This window comes from Salarias fasciatus, chromosome 14 (assembly GCF_902148845.1).
Source record: "Salarias fasciatus chromosome 14, fSalaFa1.1, whole genome shotgun sequence".
Lineage (NCBI taxonomy): Eukaryota > Metazoa > Chordata > Actinopteri > Blenniiformes > Blenniidae > Salarias > Salarias fasciatus.
Window position 1 is genome coordinate 33729349 of NC_043758.1, and position 19520 is coordinate 33748868.

Consider the following 19520-nt stretch of genomic DNA (forward strand, 5'->3'; position numbering starts at 1 on the left):
CTTGTTGCAACTGGATCAGAAATGATAACAATTACGGATTAAAGAACACAGTTTGTGAAACTCACTGTTTTGAATGTAACAGCACTTCTTCAAAAAGTGTACATTTACTCTCAATTCAAATTAAATACTGCATGGTTTTTGCATCAGAAAAGATACATCTTCATTGTTTATTTCAGTCCCATTTATAGAAATCATGATCTAAATGCTTCCGTCTGCACATGTTGCTTTTCCCTAAATGGGAATTGATTGTTGATAGATTGTTGTTGATGTTATAAACAAGACATGAGGCATTAACATAGAGTTTTTCCTGCAAATCACATTTTAATTTAATTGTACTTCTGACAGGTTCCTCACCACACTGCCAGTCACCACCACTTTGTAGAGCTCGTTCTAAAATAAATTATGAAAAATCCTCAAATGTTTTGAAGCTCAAATGTTTTCCACGGTGGTTCAGTTTGGGCGACTGGTTGAACCCACTCACACTGAGGATACTTGAGCCTCAATATTAGAAAAAATTCTCAAGACAAACGTGTGGATGACTGACATGTGGTCTGATGCTAGTCGTCATGTAAAACTACCTGGATACCTGCAAAAATACCTGAGAACTGCAGGGACACAGTGCTCACAGGCAAAAAAGAAAAAAGAAAAAAAAACCAATTACTGCAGAAAATAACTACAATCTCAAAGCATAAGCTTTTGCATAATGCACGTTTTTACAAACTTTTTCTCAAAGTATGTTCTACATGAGCAACAAGAAGCTATTTATGATGACATATAGAGTTAATTTGAAATCAATAGAGATACCATTACATTATAAACATTTATTCAGAGAAATGTGCATATTATTAAATTTTGCAATACGCCCATCTAATAATTTAGAATTGATGAAGTGTGGATCAAGGCCTGTCATTTTTAAGACTCCAACATAAAATACGCAGTTGACTTCAACTGTGATGACAAAGCTCAGACCTCGGCATCAACCTTGAGCTTTAATGTGACATTTGATGGAATATCAGCAGCTGTAACCACAAAAATGACTCCTGTCTCTGTTTTTCTTCAGGATAAAAAAACCTGATCAGAGACGTCAGGAAGTCGCCTGCAGCAATCAGACACATCAGACATCTCTGTCTACTGTTGTGCCTTCAGATCCCGGTTCATCGTCCATCTTAAGCCGTTCTGGCCAGGTCTGTGAAGCATAATTCAATTGTCTTTTCATCCATGGGCGATGAATAACTTCTGGACAGTAAATCAGTGTCATGGCGTCTCATCTCTGGACTGGAGCGCAGTCCTAATGGGTCCACAGGGGCCGGGATGGAGGGGGACCCAGCAGGCTCCATTCCATCCCCTGCTGGTGCAAATCAAAACGAAAGACCTTCTGAAAGGCTCAGCATGTGCTCAACTCATCTGAGGCCCCTCGGGGGATAAAACCAGAGAAAATACATCCCTGAATTTCATCCAAATATTGACAGGCAGATGAATCAAGTGTTTTCCTATTTCTAAAATGCCTTCGGGATCCCTGCAAAGCGACTGCCTGAATGAGGTGTGATGAAGAAAAACACTGCCATGCTTTTCATGCTCATCAGTTTTTGCATACATTCATTGCTTATATGTTAATGTATGTGGAAAAAAGTGCATTCCTGACGGGCAGGCTTCGAGCTAAACATTTAAAATAGACTTGTTGGGCTGCTTGTGCACTGGGTTGGGTACAAACGTGAACTCATGGTGCATTCACTCTCTTTAGAAACAAAATCTTGCAAAATTCACATAATGAAGTGACAGATTTCATCATTCTGGATATTTGTAAAGAATAAAACAATGAATCCAGAGAAGTCCATTCAACCTCCCTGGCCACAAACTGATAAAATAAAAAGTCCAATCTCCTCAGAAAATCTTGGGCCAACCAGAAGGTCACATCCCATCAGCCATAGTGTTACACCTGGTTTAAGAGGTAACTGGAGCTTGTCCAACCTTAACTAGCTCTTCTCAATGCGGAATTAATGTGAAGGATGGCTGACTGGGGAGGGACTCATTCAGCCATCCTCTGGTGTCGAATGTTGCATTTCCACTGATGGTATTGGCTCTATTCTAGTTGCTTTTGGGAGCCAATATTTTTTGGGGAAAACATTTCCATGACTAAAATTGTACCCCCTCGATGCTACGTAAAACTGCCATGACATCATTTTAGTGCAAATAAATTGAATAATAAAAGAAGCATAGAGAGCACTCACCAGCCTAGAGAAACAATGGAGGATTCAGACAAACTGGTATTTTTGACTGCTTTAGAAGAAGAAAGAAAGCAAAGAAGTTGACCAAAGCAAATGCCTAGCTATTTGCTATTAGCTATTAAATGCCGGGTTGGGGACTGCGCTGCTGTTGTTCATGTTTTGCATGGACACTGCTGATTACGTAATGACGCTGTGATGATTCTCTGAACCAATCAGCGTTTACAATGTTTCTACGTCACCTTTCAGTACCCAGATGGTTTCTTTGGAACCCTGAGGGAGCAGATAGCATCCCCACCCCCACCCCCCCGGAAAAAAAAAACAAAAAAAAACAACAGCACCATGTACCAATGAGCCGAGTTCTTACCGGTAGTGGAAACACAGGCGTTTGCTTTATTAGAAGCACTGGGAAGGGGAGGTGGAGCAAGCAGTCATCAGAACCATGCTGTCCAGACGAAAATCCAAACGCTGAGAAAAGCTTGAAGCACAACGAACAGAGAAATCACATAGCAAAACCAAAGCTTGAAACACAGATGAAGCAGCAAACAAGACACACAAGAAACCCAATTTATACCAAAGTCACCAAGAAGACAGGACTACCTGTAAAACCTAGACACAACCTCTGTTCATTTTACAAAAAAAGGCTCTGAAAATCATAAATAATAGAAATAGAGCCCCATCAAACCCACTATTCATTAAGTATAATTCTTTAAAATTTGATGATATAGTTGACTATAAAATACTTCAGATATTATATAAAGCTAATTGGAACGTGTTACCTGTAAAAATTCAAGAAAATTTCGAAAAAAGAGAAAGTTGTTATAATCTTAAAAAAACCCAGATTCAGAACTAAAATAATGGAACGCACTGTGACAGTTAAGGGAACCAATCTGTGGATTGCCCTTCAGAAAGAAGTAAAAGAAATGCAAACAATCACAGCATTTTAAAAGAAATGTAAAAACTACATTACTGAGGAGTTATGCAATGCTGCACAGCAAATTTTCCAGTGTTGAATTAACTCTGAAAGTGTTAAGAGTGGTCTCATATATACACTTTTGTAGTGTTAAATGTAAGTGTTAAAATATACACTTTAAAGTGTTCATTCTAAGAATTAACACTGTATAGAGTTAAATAGGAACACTGGTCAACAGAGAGGAATATTAATATAACTCTACAGAGTGTCAGCATTAGAAAATTCACTCTGGTCAGTGTTGAGATTTTAACACTACAAAAGTGTATATATGAGACCACTCTTCAACACTTTCAGAGTTAATTCAACACTGGAAAGTTTGCTGTGTGGACACATGAGATATGTGTCCAGTATTGCATAATTTTCTTCTGACAGAATGGAATTGGTCTTGGAATTTTGAAGACAGATAATGATTGAAATTGTTGACGGAATATAAGTGGCTGGATAAAGGAGAGGTAGATAGAGAAAAACAATGATAATAGGTGTGTAACAAGTGTAAAATCAGGTGAAAAAAGATGATGGCGTTTGTAAATATTGGGAAATTATGATATGATGAAAAAAGGGGCAGACATTACAAGTTATTCTTATTTCTGCTCCTTTTTCATTCATTCTTATATTGTATTATTTTCTTTTATGTATATTTTTTGTGTTACCTTTTGAATGAAAAAAAAAAAAAAATTACACACTCAGCCATCAGGGCAGGAAGCTCCAATCAGATGCGAGAGGCGAAGTCAAGGAGTTTAAAGCAAAAGACTCAGACTCAGAATCTCAAAATAATGGAAGAGTAATGTATCACACAACAAAGTTGTTGTTCGATCATGATTCAATGAGTGTGTGTTGGGATGTAATGCATCACAATGCTGCCACTCGACCAGCTCACCCTGTTCCTACTGGCATGAGCAAGACCACCTAAAGTTTAGCTCTCTCTCCACCCGAGGTAGCTTCTCTCCCTGCACCCGAAGAGAGTACGCTGATCACGCTTGTTTACTCTCTTTGCATATATGCATGTCTGGACCTCCTTCCTTGGAAAAACATAGCTGTCCAAACCAATATGCCATATGTGGGCCTCCTTAAAATAGACAGCATTGTGTGTACATGACAAACTGTGTTGAGTAAATGAAGCAGAGTTCAACACTGATGTCCTTAATGACACGACATGGATCTCTCCTGATCACCATACATAATCAAGCATGTTTATGCACCAACAACGTTGACCTTCTGCATGTAAATGACTGTTTGCTTGTGTGTGTAATGACGGGGGAGTCTCCCAGCTGCAGATGTTGGTGTTTTGTCAGAATAATTTGGTGGGAATTTTCATGAGCTGCGCAAGGCTACAGCTGGGTTACAGGTGGGGAGAAGGGGGGGGGGGGGGGGGGGGGGGGGGGGTGAATGGATGTCTGTGAGAGTAACCTCAAAGCCCTGGAGGACAAAATCTTGTTCAGCACCAGAAACTGCATGGTTCAGACACTCAGGGATGGAAAGGTGTGGGATTTACTATGCTACTCAGATATTATCTATATTGTTTTTAACTAATGATGCTCCAGCTTCCACTCTGTGGTCTGTATTTTCAATTTCAAGCATGGATGCACTCGGTGACGACATTTAACCCATTCTTAGATAAATCCTCTGCTTATATTTGATATTTTTCTTAGCATGTGCTCCACTTAATTCTGTGTTAAAGTGCATGAACCAAAAAAAAAAAAAAAAAAAAAAAAAAGCAAGACATACAGAGTGGCAATTACCTCAACTCTTGGCAGGGACTCTAATTAAAACCAAACTTGTTTCCTTCAGTGAACAAACATGACAGGCGCTGAGCAGAGGAGCTTTTTTTTTCCACTCCTGCCAAAATATTAAGTGAGTGCAGGTGCTCCAGGAATGTCTACAAGGGCGGGGGCAAGGCAGAGCTGACCTCTCTCTCTCTCGCTCTCTCTCTCTCCATTGAGTATGCAAGTCTCCATATGAGTGCGTCTATTTATGTATTTGAACATGTGTTTTTTTCCAAGCCCTGACTGTTTTCATGCATGCTTTAGCAGCACAGCAGAGAAGCACACCCAGTGGTTTGTCTCAGCACCCTTCTGGAGCTTTGCTGTGGTAGAAAACTGGAAAAAACGCAAATGATTGTCGGGTTTTTCTTTTTGGTGGTGGGGGGGCTGGGGGGCTGTCCTAAGCAGGACCAGATGCAAGGGTCCTGGCAGCTCCTGGACCTGATTGAAGGAGGTGCAGTAGCCCCGTTGGAGCCTCTGACGGGATCCGCAGGGACTTGGCAGACGGGACAATTTCCTTTCTGCACCCCTCAGTGCACAGTGGATACAGTATACTGCACCTGATCACTGTCTCAGGACACGGCTCTCTGGGATCGTTTTTCAACAGCCATAAATGGACATTTGAGAAAGGTTCATAATTCCTGGCGATGTTCTGGAAGAAGCGTTTTTTTCTTCGTCACCACTGTGGGGCCATCACGGCCCCAAACATGATCTTCTGCAGGAGAGAGTGGACCTCTAATCACCACAGCACCCTTGTACCCCAATAATAGTTCAGAATTCATTATTAATGTCCATCCAAGGCAGTAACTCACGCTCATTAGCAGAGTTACACATTGAAGCAGTTCCGTTCCTGGAAGCTTGCAACTGCTGCAGCGTGTCCTCCAGCCGTCAGCAGCTGAGGGGTTAGAGGTTGGAGGAATTGCAGGCCTCCATTGCAGGTGGGGTGGGATATTTTGACAACTTCCTGGAGGTCAGACATGCCTCACCAGAGGGGTGATGGGTAAGAAAGGGACACCTGGTCTGGATCGACACCTTGGGGCCAGCCAACCAGGTGAATTGCCTGAGGACAGGGGTCTAAAAAGTAGCTGCAGTGGAAAAAGGAGTGAAGTGACGGCATGTTTTTGAGCCGTTTCACTGAGTGGACAAGGATAAAGTTTACCTGAAACCACAGGACCACACACACAAAAAACACAGTGCCAAAGTAAACACAACAAACCAGACACAACATGGTCATGGAACATTTAATCCATCACCACCCATGAAGGTCAGACTCAGTAACACTTGTGGAGTGACTCAATCATTGAGACCAGTGTTTGAATGCATTTTAATCCCGAAACATTAAAAGTACAATTTTTACCACGAGTAGTGATTTCGGTATATTCAGGGTTCCTTGTCCACGAGTTTGGTTTGTGGCAGTAAATCAGACCAACCTCATCACTCATAAGCTCTTAATCCGAAGGTTGCAGGTCTGATTCCAATCTCCCAGTGTCCATATATGAGAAGCATCCTTGAGCAAGACACTAAAGTCCAAATTGACTTCCCAGTACCCAAAGAGAGAGAGAAAGAAAGAGGGAGGAAGAGAATGAACAAATCTGACAACAATGATAGTCGCTGTTGGGTCAGCTAAAGCTGTGGAAAAGTGCTTTAAATGTTAAATCCATTTACCGTCTACAGTTACTGGTTTCTCAGTCATGGAGTTACTTTAATACTGAAATGAAAAGACGTGTTTTTCAGGGGAAAGCCCACTCTGGTACTGCTGTTTCTCTCTCTGATGTGCCAGTAGTGTGCGTTAAGCTGTGTACACAGTAGTGTTGCTGTTACACATCAGCTGAGCAGCCAGCATTGAGTGGATCCAACTAATGACCGACTCACTCATGACACTGATCGGATGAAGGGGGCTTAGTTCCTGAAGAACATAGATTCATGAATTGATTCAAGAAGAAGCAACAATTCAAGAGCTGACATTAATGACCGCCATTTAGACAGCGGCAGACGGCTCTTAAGAAGGTAAGATCGCATTTATGTAACGCTGCTAATGCATCGCAGGCATGGTGGTAACAGTCTCGTCTTACTATAACACATAATTTTAGTGAAATAGTGGACTCTCATTGGCCTATTTAAATGCAAAGCAAGGCTGCCAAGAGTGAGCCCACAAAAAGATGCAAAAAGTTAGAAATTTACTTTATTCACAGGACAGATTCTGATTTTCTAAAAGACACATTTATAAAGACTTGAATGGACAATTTGTCTTAACATCAGATGTGTTGAAGGACTGACTGCAACTTGAAGTTATTTCTAGCTGCAATCATAGCTGGCCCTCCGAGGAGGACTTGAAACGATTTCTCTAGATTCTAGTCATTCTTGTTTCACTGAACTCAATTTGGGTGAACTATGACTATTGACTCTCCAAACATTTTGCTCGCTATGCAGCCGTTTGCCAAGTGTGGTGGCTGCACTGAGAGCAGTTGGTAGCTCTCAGCTTGGCTGGCAAGTAAATATAAAATTATCTCATCTTTCACTTTGTAAATACAGCGATTAATTTGTGTCACTGACAGAAGCCACCATGACGTTAGAGTTGGTTCTGTTATTGTTACGTGTACTGGTGTCTTTCTTAAATGAGACAGATGAGCGTCACAAATGAAAACTACACTGACGCTGTTTTGTCTTTGTCAAATTGGTGAAAATGAACGCTTCAGGACACGCCCCCTCCAGCCTCGGCTGAACGCTGGCACTCCGGGCCATGTCTGCCTCTCACATTCCTCCTGAGTCGCGGCTCATAGGGCCAGGCGTCTTGGCACGGTGCTGACAGGGAATTTTCCACAGGTCGTCAGTGGAAGAGGAACACAGGCCTACCTTTGTCTGCGCCGGTGCTCTGCCTCCGTCTCTGCAAACCCCGCTCCTGCACAAGCACATACACACTCATTGTATCTGCCATCACACACCCGGAGAGACTCACAAATGCACTCGCACACATTGCAAACAGTGACATTAAGCCAGGTCCAGATGTTTGCATTTTTAAGTCTGAGCCATATTTTCTCACTCTGGAAGCGTGAGACCTCGGGCTACACTCTGAGTGTTTTACTGGTATCACAAAAATAATGCATAAAATGAAATGCGTGAAATCAGTTATGTTTACAGCTGTGCTCGTACGGCTCTGACGTCACTGCTGGCAGTGGAAATGAGAGTCTTCTTTTATTTTCTGTGAAGTCTGTCGATCATTGGCAGGTGCAGCAGGTCTGGTATCAGCATTACAGGGCGCTGAAAAAAATGTTACCCTAGAAAAAGAACAAGATGTGCATATCCCCGCCCTTCACAGAGAAGACAGCATTGATCTTGCTGATCATCAACTCACCGGTGGAATAAGAGTCCATATATGTGATGTTTCAAGTGAAAATGCATCATTGTTACATTTTCACCTCAGAAATGTTGTTTTCATGTTGGGCCACTTGTGGGTGCTGGTAGTTTTTTGTTTTTTGCCACATGCAACAGAGAACAATGCACTCTAAACACAAGCTATGGCGAACACATGGACGATAAAACTTGGATTGCTGTTACGGGCGACTCTCAACTCTAAAACTATCAAGTCTCAGGGGAACTTGGACTCTGGAGGCTGTCTTTGTTCATATTGTCCATTACTCAAGTATGAAGAACTGTTCACTCCTTCTGTGATGTGCATGCACAGTCGCAGCATTTCGTCCATCTCCACAGATAGAGCCTGAACATATTTTTTAGAAAGTTACTTTTTTCCCCGTTTCCACGGAGATGGCAGCAGAGCATTTTCAAAAAGTTTCCCCTTGGGAGGCGTTTTCAAAAAGTTGTGTTTACAGTGGCTCGAAGCAACGTTGTCATGTAAACTGAGCCACGAGACGCAAGAGAAGTTTAGCTTTTTCACCTGAAAACATTAGCCTAAGACTGGCTGAAGTTTCCAAGGTACTGAAGCTAACAAAGGGTCAAAGGTCAAGCACATCATAAACATGTCACCAGTTTATCAGAGGAGTTACAAAACAAACTCAGAATACACCTACAGTCAGTGTAGAGCCAACAAGGAGTCTGTTTCTTTGGTGAAATATGGCCGACAATAAAACACACCAGTTAAGGTTAAACATGGACGTCGGTGCTCAGCGCGACTTGACCCTGATCAGAGCAGCCCGGGGATTATTCCCATGTAAAGACAGAACTTTTTCCCGCACTCCCGTCTTGTTACCCGCCAGGCCGCTCTGAGGCCCCCTGGTGGCAGGGTAATTAAAGTACCACAGTCCAGCCAAGCTGCAGTAACACTCCCAAATCCACAGAGAATGACCGGAGCCATGGGTGCTCCTAATCCTGTTTGCGGCCATCGGGAACTACTCCAGCCCCAGCCGGAAGACGGGGAGGTCGGAGAGCACGAACAATAGGCCAGAAGTGGGAGAGGGGAGGAAGGGAGGGTGGGAAGCAGTGAGAGGGGTAGCAACCTGTTTTAACCCTCTCTCCATGTCTCCTTCTGTTTTACTGCTTTTGAGGATGAAAAACAATCCACAGAACCTCCCTCTCCTTCTCACCTTTGTCATGCTGCTCCTAACAAGGTCAGCCTCCACTTTTTTTTAATTAAGCCACGAACAGGACGAGTTCAGGTTATTGCTGTGGGTAAATGTTACCTGAAGAGACGCGGGTGTTTCATATGTTTTTTGTCATGCAAATTCTATTTCCGGAAAGCCGAGCAGGCATCTGTGAGAACAGCTTTGCACAAGTTCATGGACACAGTAAGTGTAGTTTGAATAGCACTACTTGAGCTACACAAGATTATCCCTCTTGCATTCACCTTCAAAGCAGAATGTGTATTGCCTCGCATGACCTGCCCTTTATCTTAACAAGCTGAGTTCACGAAGCGCGCTCTCCACAGCCTTTCTGCTCGCACAGACAATAATCCTCAACCTTGGGAAGACAGAACAGGAAAGAAAAGGGCACAGCGGTAATCCAGCCCGCAGGTTTGCCTCCCTCATCTCCCCTCATCTCAGGGGTTCAGACGGGCCCCGCCCTCTCCCGAGCGCCCAGCACCAACCCAAAAAAAATCCAATTAGGCTCCTTCATTAACAAACCCAGCAGGACGGCAGCAAACAGGGCCCCGTGCACGGCCGCATGCTCCAGCGAACACGCACGGGCTGCGATCTGCACCTGTGCTTTCTCCCACACCGCGGGGCGCAGACCGGACGCGGGGCGAGGCGAATGCTCCGGGGAGTTCCTCCACTCGTTTCCAGCAAGGCTGCCGAAGACTCTGTGCAGCGTCCAGCGCGGCACAGGCCCACCTCTGTTTCGGGGTTTTTCCATGACGCAGCGTCCCCGCTGGACAGCGACAGCCCTGTGTCTCACCGTGACACCCTATTACAGCACGAGCACTACCTCAGAGCTCAGGAACCCGCGGCTCAGGCTCACCACCCTCTGTCACACCGAACCAACTGTAACCAGCGCAGGATGAAGAACACAACCCAAACCTCCGCTGCTCGTTTCTGAAAACGCAAAAATTAAGTTTTCACTTGACACATTGTGTAAATGGAACTTATTGCATCTGAGCGTCCTCCTGGGAAAGTGTGAAGTTTAAAATGAACCAAATTGTGTCTGAAGTTACTTTCTTCAGAAGAACGTACATATCATTGGTTTGAATAAAAGTTTAAAAACACTCTGCGAACAATACGTTTTTTTAATTTGGATATATTTTAGAAAGTGTCACCACTGCTGTGAAATAGGCTTGCAGTTTGACTGTAAAAGTTCATTTATACTTCCTCCAGGCATTTGAATGTGATGGCAGGCTTGATTTTCTTTTTCCTGCACCATGATGGTGTAAGCAGGTACACTGAACCCTCCCAACTGGTAACAATCCAATTTCACACCTACATAAGCACAGCAGTACATGAATTAAAAAAAAAAAAGAAAGAAAGAAAGAAAAGAAAGGTGGGGAGATGTAAACCTAAAGCTGTTCATGGATCAGTTTCTGGATTATGCAAAACTGATATGAGTTGAGTTCTTAGCATCAGGGTTAACATCATCTTTAGCAACATAACACATTTAAATGACGCTTAAGGTGTACCAAAGTGTTTTACTGCACAATTAAAACCATCAAGACGGGAACAGCGTATGTGTGCATAATCTGTCTTTTTTTATAGCAACCTGTCAAAAAATGGAATCCTGCTTTTCACACAATGACAGCTGGTCTGGCTCCAGAACCTAAATTAATGATTCTGTGCTTAAAATTGGGATTATATAAAGAAAAAAAAATCATTATTATTAAGTTCCAGATAATATTTCAGTAAATTCCATCGGGAAGTTGAAAGATCGGGAAAAGACTGCTGCTATTTTTGTGTTTAATGCCTTTTTTATCCCGAAGTGATTGCAGCTAATCATCTGACAGAGCCTCCTGTGTTTTTTCGCTGTACTCTGTTGGCCCAGTTGTTCGTCCACATCTGGAGAGGAGTTACAGAGAAATAAGCAGAGACAAGGAAACTCGTGTTGGTGCGTTCCACCAAATTGCTCTCACCCTTCACTTTTAATTCCAGCCTGTACGCTCTGGTTCTCCTGGTCAGGACAAATAATTACAAGCGTCATTTATTCCAACACCACAGCGGCAGCCTAATTAGGAATAACTGTAAGAGTCTTAATTGCTTTCCGCTGAACCAGAATGAACTGCATCTCTCATTTTGGATTGTTTATGATGTTATGTGCTCTTCTCAAGCTGAAAACCAATAATTGCTCATTTCGAGGGTAAACAGACCTTCAGTCGTGATGCCTGCTTTCTAATGACAAGCACTCCGCTTGGCACGCATCTCAGCTGCGTTTTCCAAGAAGCCCTGCGGAGTACAGTAACGTCCAACCCTGGCTGAGCAGCGGGAGCATAGGTGTGTGAGTGTGTGTGTGAGTGTGTGTGTGTGTGTGTGTGTGTGTGTGTGTGTGTGTGTGTGTGTGTGTGTGTGTGTGGTGGCCGGTTTGCGGTTGCCGTCATGTTCATATCCACACAACTGTTGCTTCTGGCCAGAGTAAACTCCGGCTGGCGGCCCGGGACGGCACGTAAACGCTGCTCTGGCCTGGTGTCACACGCTTCACCGACTCTCCGAGCAGAGGTGGAAAACATGCGCTCACTTTCTAAAGGGTGCTCGGGGGGTCTGTTGTTCCCGTAGTAAGAGAAACACAATATGAAAGAATTTTTGTTCAACAATGTACTTCTTTTTATTGACTGTAAGGATGCAGGATGCAACCAGTCAATCGAAGGACAAACACAGTTAAACTGAATGGGAAACGCATTAATCCTGCAAACGATTCATTTCATTAATTAACTTCAGAAAGCATGTATCTTCTTTCTCATCATAAGATTGCTAAAACACCAATGATGCATGATTTGTGGATATGTTTCTTGTGAGCAGAAAAAAAATGTGAATATGCACAAAACTGCAAACCACTAAATACTTCCATTTTTTTATATAACTTTATTATACAGCAGGACGGGACAGTGTGGTGTCATAACAATGAGGTTGAAAATGTTTAAAAGTACTTTGACCAAATAAAACCAAATATATATAAATGTGAAGCGTAAATGGTTAACGAAAATGGTTGGTCCTGGTGAAATGAATGAGACTGAGTGAAACGGAGTGTGAAAACCAATCAGTATTAACTGCGGTTAGAAAAAACATGGAAGGAAGAGATAAACCCGTAACTCTTCCACTTCATGACTTCTTGTTTGCACTCATTTACTTGCTAGTTTGTCATTCCTCTATCTCTGTGCATCAGAGCACAGCGAGCATCAGTCTGCTGTCTGAGGACCACCCCCACTTCCTCTCTCTTAGCAAACCCCCACATTCCTGGAGAAATCGCAGAATCAACAGGCATGAAATTCATTTCTCACATGGCCGCATCTGCGCCTCCTAATCATAACCTGGACTGACAATTCAATCCTGGACTCCTTCGCCTGCTTCCTCCTCCCACTCTGGCTTCCCCTCCGTCCGGCCGTCCCTCCCTCACCTCCCGCAGCCTCCTCCAGCCTCCCTAATTGCGTTGCAGCAGTGCTCCCAAACCCCACCCTTCCCTCATTAGGGCCCGGCGAAAAACAATTAACAACGCCAAGTATAATTACAGTAATGGCCGTAAGGGAGTTGGTGACCTGGTTCCATCCAGCAGCCTCCCAGCAGCACTCCCACCTCTTGGCCTGGGAGACGAGGGCTGTAGGTACCGGATGTGGTGTCAGGGTCCGTCTGAACTGACTGACTAATGGCCGGTCAGAGCTGGTGATTAAGGCTGCAACAGGCTGAAGGGGGAGTCCAGTTTGCTCCCCCGGTGAGACATGTTTTCTGGATTGTTGTACTTGGGGGCCTTAAACACTCAGATTCATCATCTGCCTGGCCACAATTATGCGAAAGTGATGGATGTGTAACGTCAGGTAAATGGCTGAATTAGAGTAATGGCTGATTACTGCAATTTACCTGTAGCTGTGCCAGAAATATACATTCCAGGCGGCAGCACACGATGCCGGCTAATCCTGGGTCCCTCGGCCTGCGTGCGAGGGAGGAGGAGGGACGAGAGCGGTGCAAGTTCTGGTCAATGTGAGCCCTTCACAGGAGAGAGCGCAGTCAACCTTAAAAGCCCCGGCTTGCTGCAAAACAGACCTGTGGGAATAGAAAAAGATGAGCCGTGAAAGGGAACCAGTTAGGCCCACCTGAGACGTGCAGTGAACAAGTTTAGTGAATGACGAAGGAAACGAACGAAGAAGGAAAAAGAAAGGAAATATTTAACATAAGCATTCAGTCTGGAGCACATCTGTACAAGAAACATCAGTAGTGAAACACACTCACAGTGTGGGGGCTGGATGAGAATGAACTCTTCCACCAAGGAAGGGGGTCTTTATAGGATACATTTACGTCAGAGCCTCAAACCACATTAAACATATGATCAGTACTGTAGATATTTTCATAGAGCTGCACCTCAGAAGTGTATTTAAGAAGGGTTTGTCAGGTATCTGTACTTTACTTTAGTGTTTTTCTTCCTAAGGTAACACTTATTGATACTGGAGATACATAATATTTAAATTTATTCAATAATCATTGAACTCCAAGTACTTCTAATTTTAATTTAAACATATTAAATGTAATTCCTATTGTTTTGCATATTTATATAAGCCAATCCTTTGTTTTCATTTTTCTGACTCTCATAGAGGTTGACTATTGATCATGCGACTAATAAAGCTTGTGCATACACACTGATCAAACCGTGGGTGTGAATGTATGAAAGTGATTACTAGCGTAAAGAGCTCAAGGGGTAGGAGAGTGTTAAATACGTAAAATCCATGTACCAATCAAGAAAAAGAATCACTCATCTTGCATAAATAGAGAGGTCTTGACTTGTTTCCAAGCTGTGTGCAGTTTGCATGTTTTTCCTGAGCTCATGTTGGTTTTCTCCAAGTACTGTTGGATCCTTTCATTGTCTCGAGACATGCATGTTAGGTTGAATCATGAGTGTGCCTGGTGGTAACTTTAAACCTGGATGGAGTGCTTGTAGAAGATGGAAACATCAGCAGGCACTGCTTAACTGCTGTAAGTCAGGTTGTATCAGCAGTGTTGATTTCTTCAGGAGTTCACGGCCTAATTTCAATATTACAGACGTTTCAAAATGATTCATATATATACAGATTGTTGTGTATTCCCAGCCTGCACATGGAGTCAGGACATTCAGACTGACAGGAAGTCTACAGATGTTTGTGATGGAGTGCTGTGTCTTTGTGAGTTTTTCAAAGTTCGCTGTAATATAGGATTCAAAACACCGCTCTCCATCCTGATCAAAGGCTGCAGGAGTGTGTGAGTGTGTGTCCAGTGGGTGTAGTGTAGCATGCGTCAGTACAGGGTGCTCTGGCAGGATGGCAGCGCTGTGCTCCAGGCCCCTCGCTCCCTGGATTAATGCCGATTGTTTTGGAATGACTTGGAGCTCCGGACCACACAGGGAGAGCGAGGGAGAGCGCCGACCAGCATGGGGCTGCCGCGGAGGGGAGTCCGCTCAGGGTTTTCAGCAAGCGGCTTCCTTTAATTTCTCCATTTCCTCTGGTTCTCTATCTGCCTCCACCGCACCGTGCACACACACGGGCTCTCTCTCTTTGTCAGGGAGTCTCAGCCTTTCTGCTCCCTTCTTCATTCGCCCTTTCAAAACCAATGAGCTGCACTTGTGCCTCTGCTTTCCGAGGGGTCACGATGAATCAGTGTTTCCCCAACTGCAGCGTCTACCTGAGTGTGTGTGTGTGTGTGTGTGTGTGTGTGTGTGTGTGAGTGTGTGTGTGTGTGTGTGTGTATATATATATACATGTGTGTTCTGTGGGAGGTCTGAAGCAGAGCAGGGAGGGACGCCAAGACGACAACAATTCATCAAAAGCACAAACACTGGCTTTAATTAGCTGAACTCTCACGACGTGCCGACCTGGTTTGTTGGTGTGAGTCAGTCAGGACTTCACATCCCCGGTGAGGACGGCTCTGTAAACACAGAGCAGCATCTCAATTATATTCCTTCACAACACTAATGGGTTCAGTCAGCATGTAAGCGCCGCGCTCCCACATCCACCGAACTGCCGAGCTCAGCCCTAAACCTCAAATTATGTGAGAGAGCAGAGACTAAAACACGGGAGCTGCCAATGACAGGAGACACGAGACTGACAGCTGTGTTTATGAAGCAGGGTGTGGGAGGCTGGAGCCCCGCCGATTCACTCCATCCAGAAAATGGCTCCCATGACCTGCCCAGATGCTCGCTGTGACTCGATAGCATTCATGTGGGAGCGTCGTATAAATCAAGCAGGAGTCTTGATATCAAAAGCGTTGTTTTATTCGCTGTCTGGAGGACTTGAACTCACAGTCTGGGATGGTCGGTTTTGGGTTCCCAAAGGAGCGTTCAAGTTCTGTCTGTGTCAGAGTGCGTGTGTGTGTGAGTGTGTGTGTGTGTGTGAGTGTGTGAGACCCGATACGGTCCAGAGGATGAAACCAGTGTTTTCACAGCTGAGCTCACATTAAGATTTCTGTCTGTAATACATTTACATGAGACAGAAACCTTCCTGGGCTATTTTCAGAGTATAAATGGTTTCACACTGTCGAGGAAGTCAACATCTGAGACAGTCTGAGAGCTGGAACGTTTGGATGGATTTAATGGATAGAGTAGCATACAATTAACATCAAAAGTGATAACTAATGGGCTTGAAAATTTTGTCACTTTCCCATTACATAATAATACACAGTTACAGAGTCCTGTGTTATTTCCAACATATGATCATTTGTTTGTCTGACTGACGCACTGCCTCATTTACACTCTGATGGAACAAGGGAGCAGATGGAGAACAGACTCTCCTCAAAACCACCAGAAACATCATCGTAAGGCTTCAGCACGCTTCCCCCCGGCTGCTGCTGTGATTCTGATCCCACTGCAGCCCGACAACAAACATCAGTGTTGGGTTTTCCCGGCCCTCCTCCCTCCCGACGCCGCCTCCCCGGTCCGCCTCGTACAATGCTTCCCCCAAACACACCCCCGTCCACCAAACTCACAGGCTCCCTCTCTCTATTGCAGCTGCCAAGAATAAGACAGGCTGATGTGGGGGCCCCATGGGGGAGGCCCCGCGCCGGAGAAATAGTGCTTCTCCAGCCTGAGCGCTCACTCCGCTGAATCCAGCCACTTGGCTCTGTTTATTTAATATTCAGTCAGCTGTGGGGAGTGGGGTTAGCCACAGCTTATAAAACTCAGTCAGCATGACCAAGATATAACCCCCCCCCCCCTCCCCCCGCACCCCACCCTCACCCTTCCAGAGGCGCACACACATGCACGCACGCACCACACGTTCAGAGCACACACCTTCATACACACCAACGTATTTTTTTCCCTACAAGTTTTACGACATGAAGTATGACGACACACCGAAAACACTCTCTGGGTTTTATGTACATCATTTTCATGAAATAGAAAGAAAAAAAAAAAAAAACAATAACACCACTTAATTTTATAGTTCCACTAAAAATGAAGTTATCATGTGTGAGATTTCCTGACGGGAAGCCATAGAAACTGTTGGATAATATATTGAGGCAGTTGGCCTCAATCACAACTGTTTCCTGCAGCGTCTGGATTCAAATGGATCAATAAGTCACATCAATCGAGCAGCACAAACATTGAAAACAAACATCTTATGGTCAGCTTGCTGAATAGAAACAAGCACAGCGGGGGGGGGGGGGGGGGGGGGGGAGTACAGCTCGTCTTTTCATTAGTTCTGTAAACTCTTAACAGTTTTTTTTTTTCTCTTTGTACATCAAAGGTGAAATCAAGACGTAATGAGTTTAATGTTTTGACTGGAATTAGGACGGCTGAAACAAAGCTGGGAACAACAGAAAGAGAGAGAGAGAGAGAGAGAGAGAGAGAGAGAGAGAGAGTGAGAGGGGCACATGAGCTCCTGCTTTTCAAGCCAGTTGAGATCTTGAAGCGAACAATTATGGATCTGTGTGTGAAAAATGCAGAGTACGAGGGAGGAGACGATGTGTCTGTGTGTGTGTGTGTTGGGGGGGGTTCTTAATAATTCTCACAGCGGCCCATATTTACCCGTCCCCGCTGTGAGCGATCCCAGCATGCCTCATCCATGCCACGACTGGAAGGCTCCATGGAAACCTCTGGGGCCAGAGGTCGGGGAGAAAGGTTGCTTTTATCTGCTAATGAGGTCGGTACCTGGGGCTCCGTGTCGCTCAGCCTCTGTCTTTCTGCATCTCCCCCCTGCGTCGTGAAGGGCGGGGGGCTCGGCGGCGATGAATGCCCACCAAGTGACACCAATGCCATCTTCACTCATCTCTGCCCCGGCGTCTGAGCGGCGCAGTTTGAGGTGACGGCAGGGGAGGGGCCGCTCGTATTAGGCACCGCCCCGTGGGGAAGATAACAAAAATTGCCGCCCCCCCACGTCTGACTCCGCATTGTGAAATATGTGTTCACATGCAAATTGACAAAATGCAGCACAATGGCGGTGGATGATGCTGCCCGGAGCTCCGGCTCTGGAGTTTTGATTGATTGCCTTTGCAGCAACATGGCTTGTGCGGCGAGGTTCTTACTGTTAAAGTGGCCCCTGATTGATGCCGTGTTGTTTTGTTTCTTGCACACAAATCAGCCGCTTGAAAAGAACGGCGACAGAGCCGTCAAACAAGCCGTACGATGAGCATTCGTCTCCCTAAATCAGTCCGGTGAAGTGAGTCTACTGCGAGAGCTACAGGCCGCTTAAAACAAATGAGTGACTGAATGAAACGCAGGGCTTTCCATTGGGCGAGCTGTTAATGCCCCTGGAAAACACACTTCCCCCTGCTCTCACTATATCACACAAGGCTCATTGGCCCATGTGCCCCTTCAATGGGGCAAACAGGCACCCTCACCAGCCCCCGTCCCTGTTCCACACCCCCTTACTCTGGCTCACACGCCCCCTGTCATGTTCACAGGACTGAGAAAGGAGTCCATTAACTCTGATTTAGTGGCAGTGTCATGCGGCCCTCTTTGTGAGGTGGTGACATTCAGTGAATGGGAATCAGAATTTGCTCCCCCACCTCTTCCATCTTTCCTCCTCTTGGCTCGGCGCTCGGGGTTCGAGGCCGGGTCTGTGTGGCTGCGGTGGGAGTGTGAGGGCTCCGGAGCCGGGGCTGGGGCCGGTGGGGGTTGGTGAGGGTCGGAGGGACGGGGCTGGATCGAGGAGAGTTTAGCTGCCACATGTCTCTGAGTGGCGGACTCTTTGTGCCCGGGCCAGCCTGTTTGTTTAGCCTTTCCTCAGAGAGCTGCCTCACACATCGGTGCCTCGTCCAGGAGAGAAGAGACAAGATGACTGGATGATGGTTCAGTTCCTGCTTAGGTTTCATCTTTGGTATTGCTGCTGTTGCTCGAGACACGTTTCGCAGCTTCTTCGATGTATATTCTTAACTGGAACTTCTATTTCCCAAGACACCTGTTTTTGTTCTGTTTTATCAGTTTATCCATGATGAGCTTATCGAGGGGCAGAGTCAGCCAATCACCTGTCGAGAAAGGCACCGATCTCATAGCGGACTGCAAAAGAAAAGGTGCTTGTTAAAACTGTCCGCTCTCTAACCTTCATTTATCATTTATCTAGTTCGATGGCACCACAGTAGGGGCACAGAAACCACGTCTTATCACTCATTCATTTTCAGTGGTGCACGGTACTAATCAACAGGTTACAGATTCAAACTCTGCAGTGATCACGAGGTTTGACGACACTTACTGTGTTTATGTTTTCAGGACGCTGCAACACCTGACATTTTTAAACCGTACGAGGCTCAGATTTGGCAACTTTTGAATTTTTTCAATGGGATGCATCATATTTTCTGCATGAAGACCTAACCAAACCAAAGTGACAAGGGATGAGGCAAGTCTAATGCAAGCAGGCATGATGGGAAATGGCATTATTTTCATCTTGCCAGGAAGTAGCAGTGAGTGATGCGTCTGTAAAGTGCCACAGTTAAAGACCTCTGCGTGTTTCTGATGGCATTAGATTCATCAATTGATGCTTCCATATCTGACTTGGGAGTTTTTGCAGATGATATTATGATGGAGTGC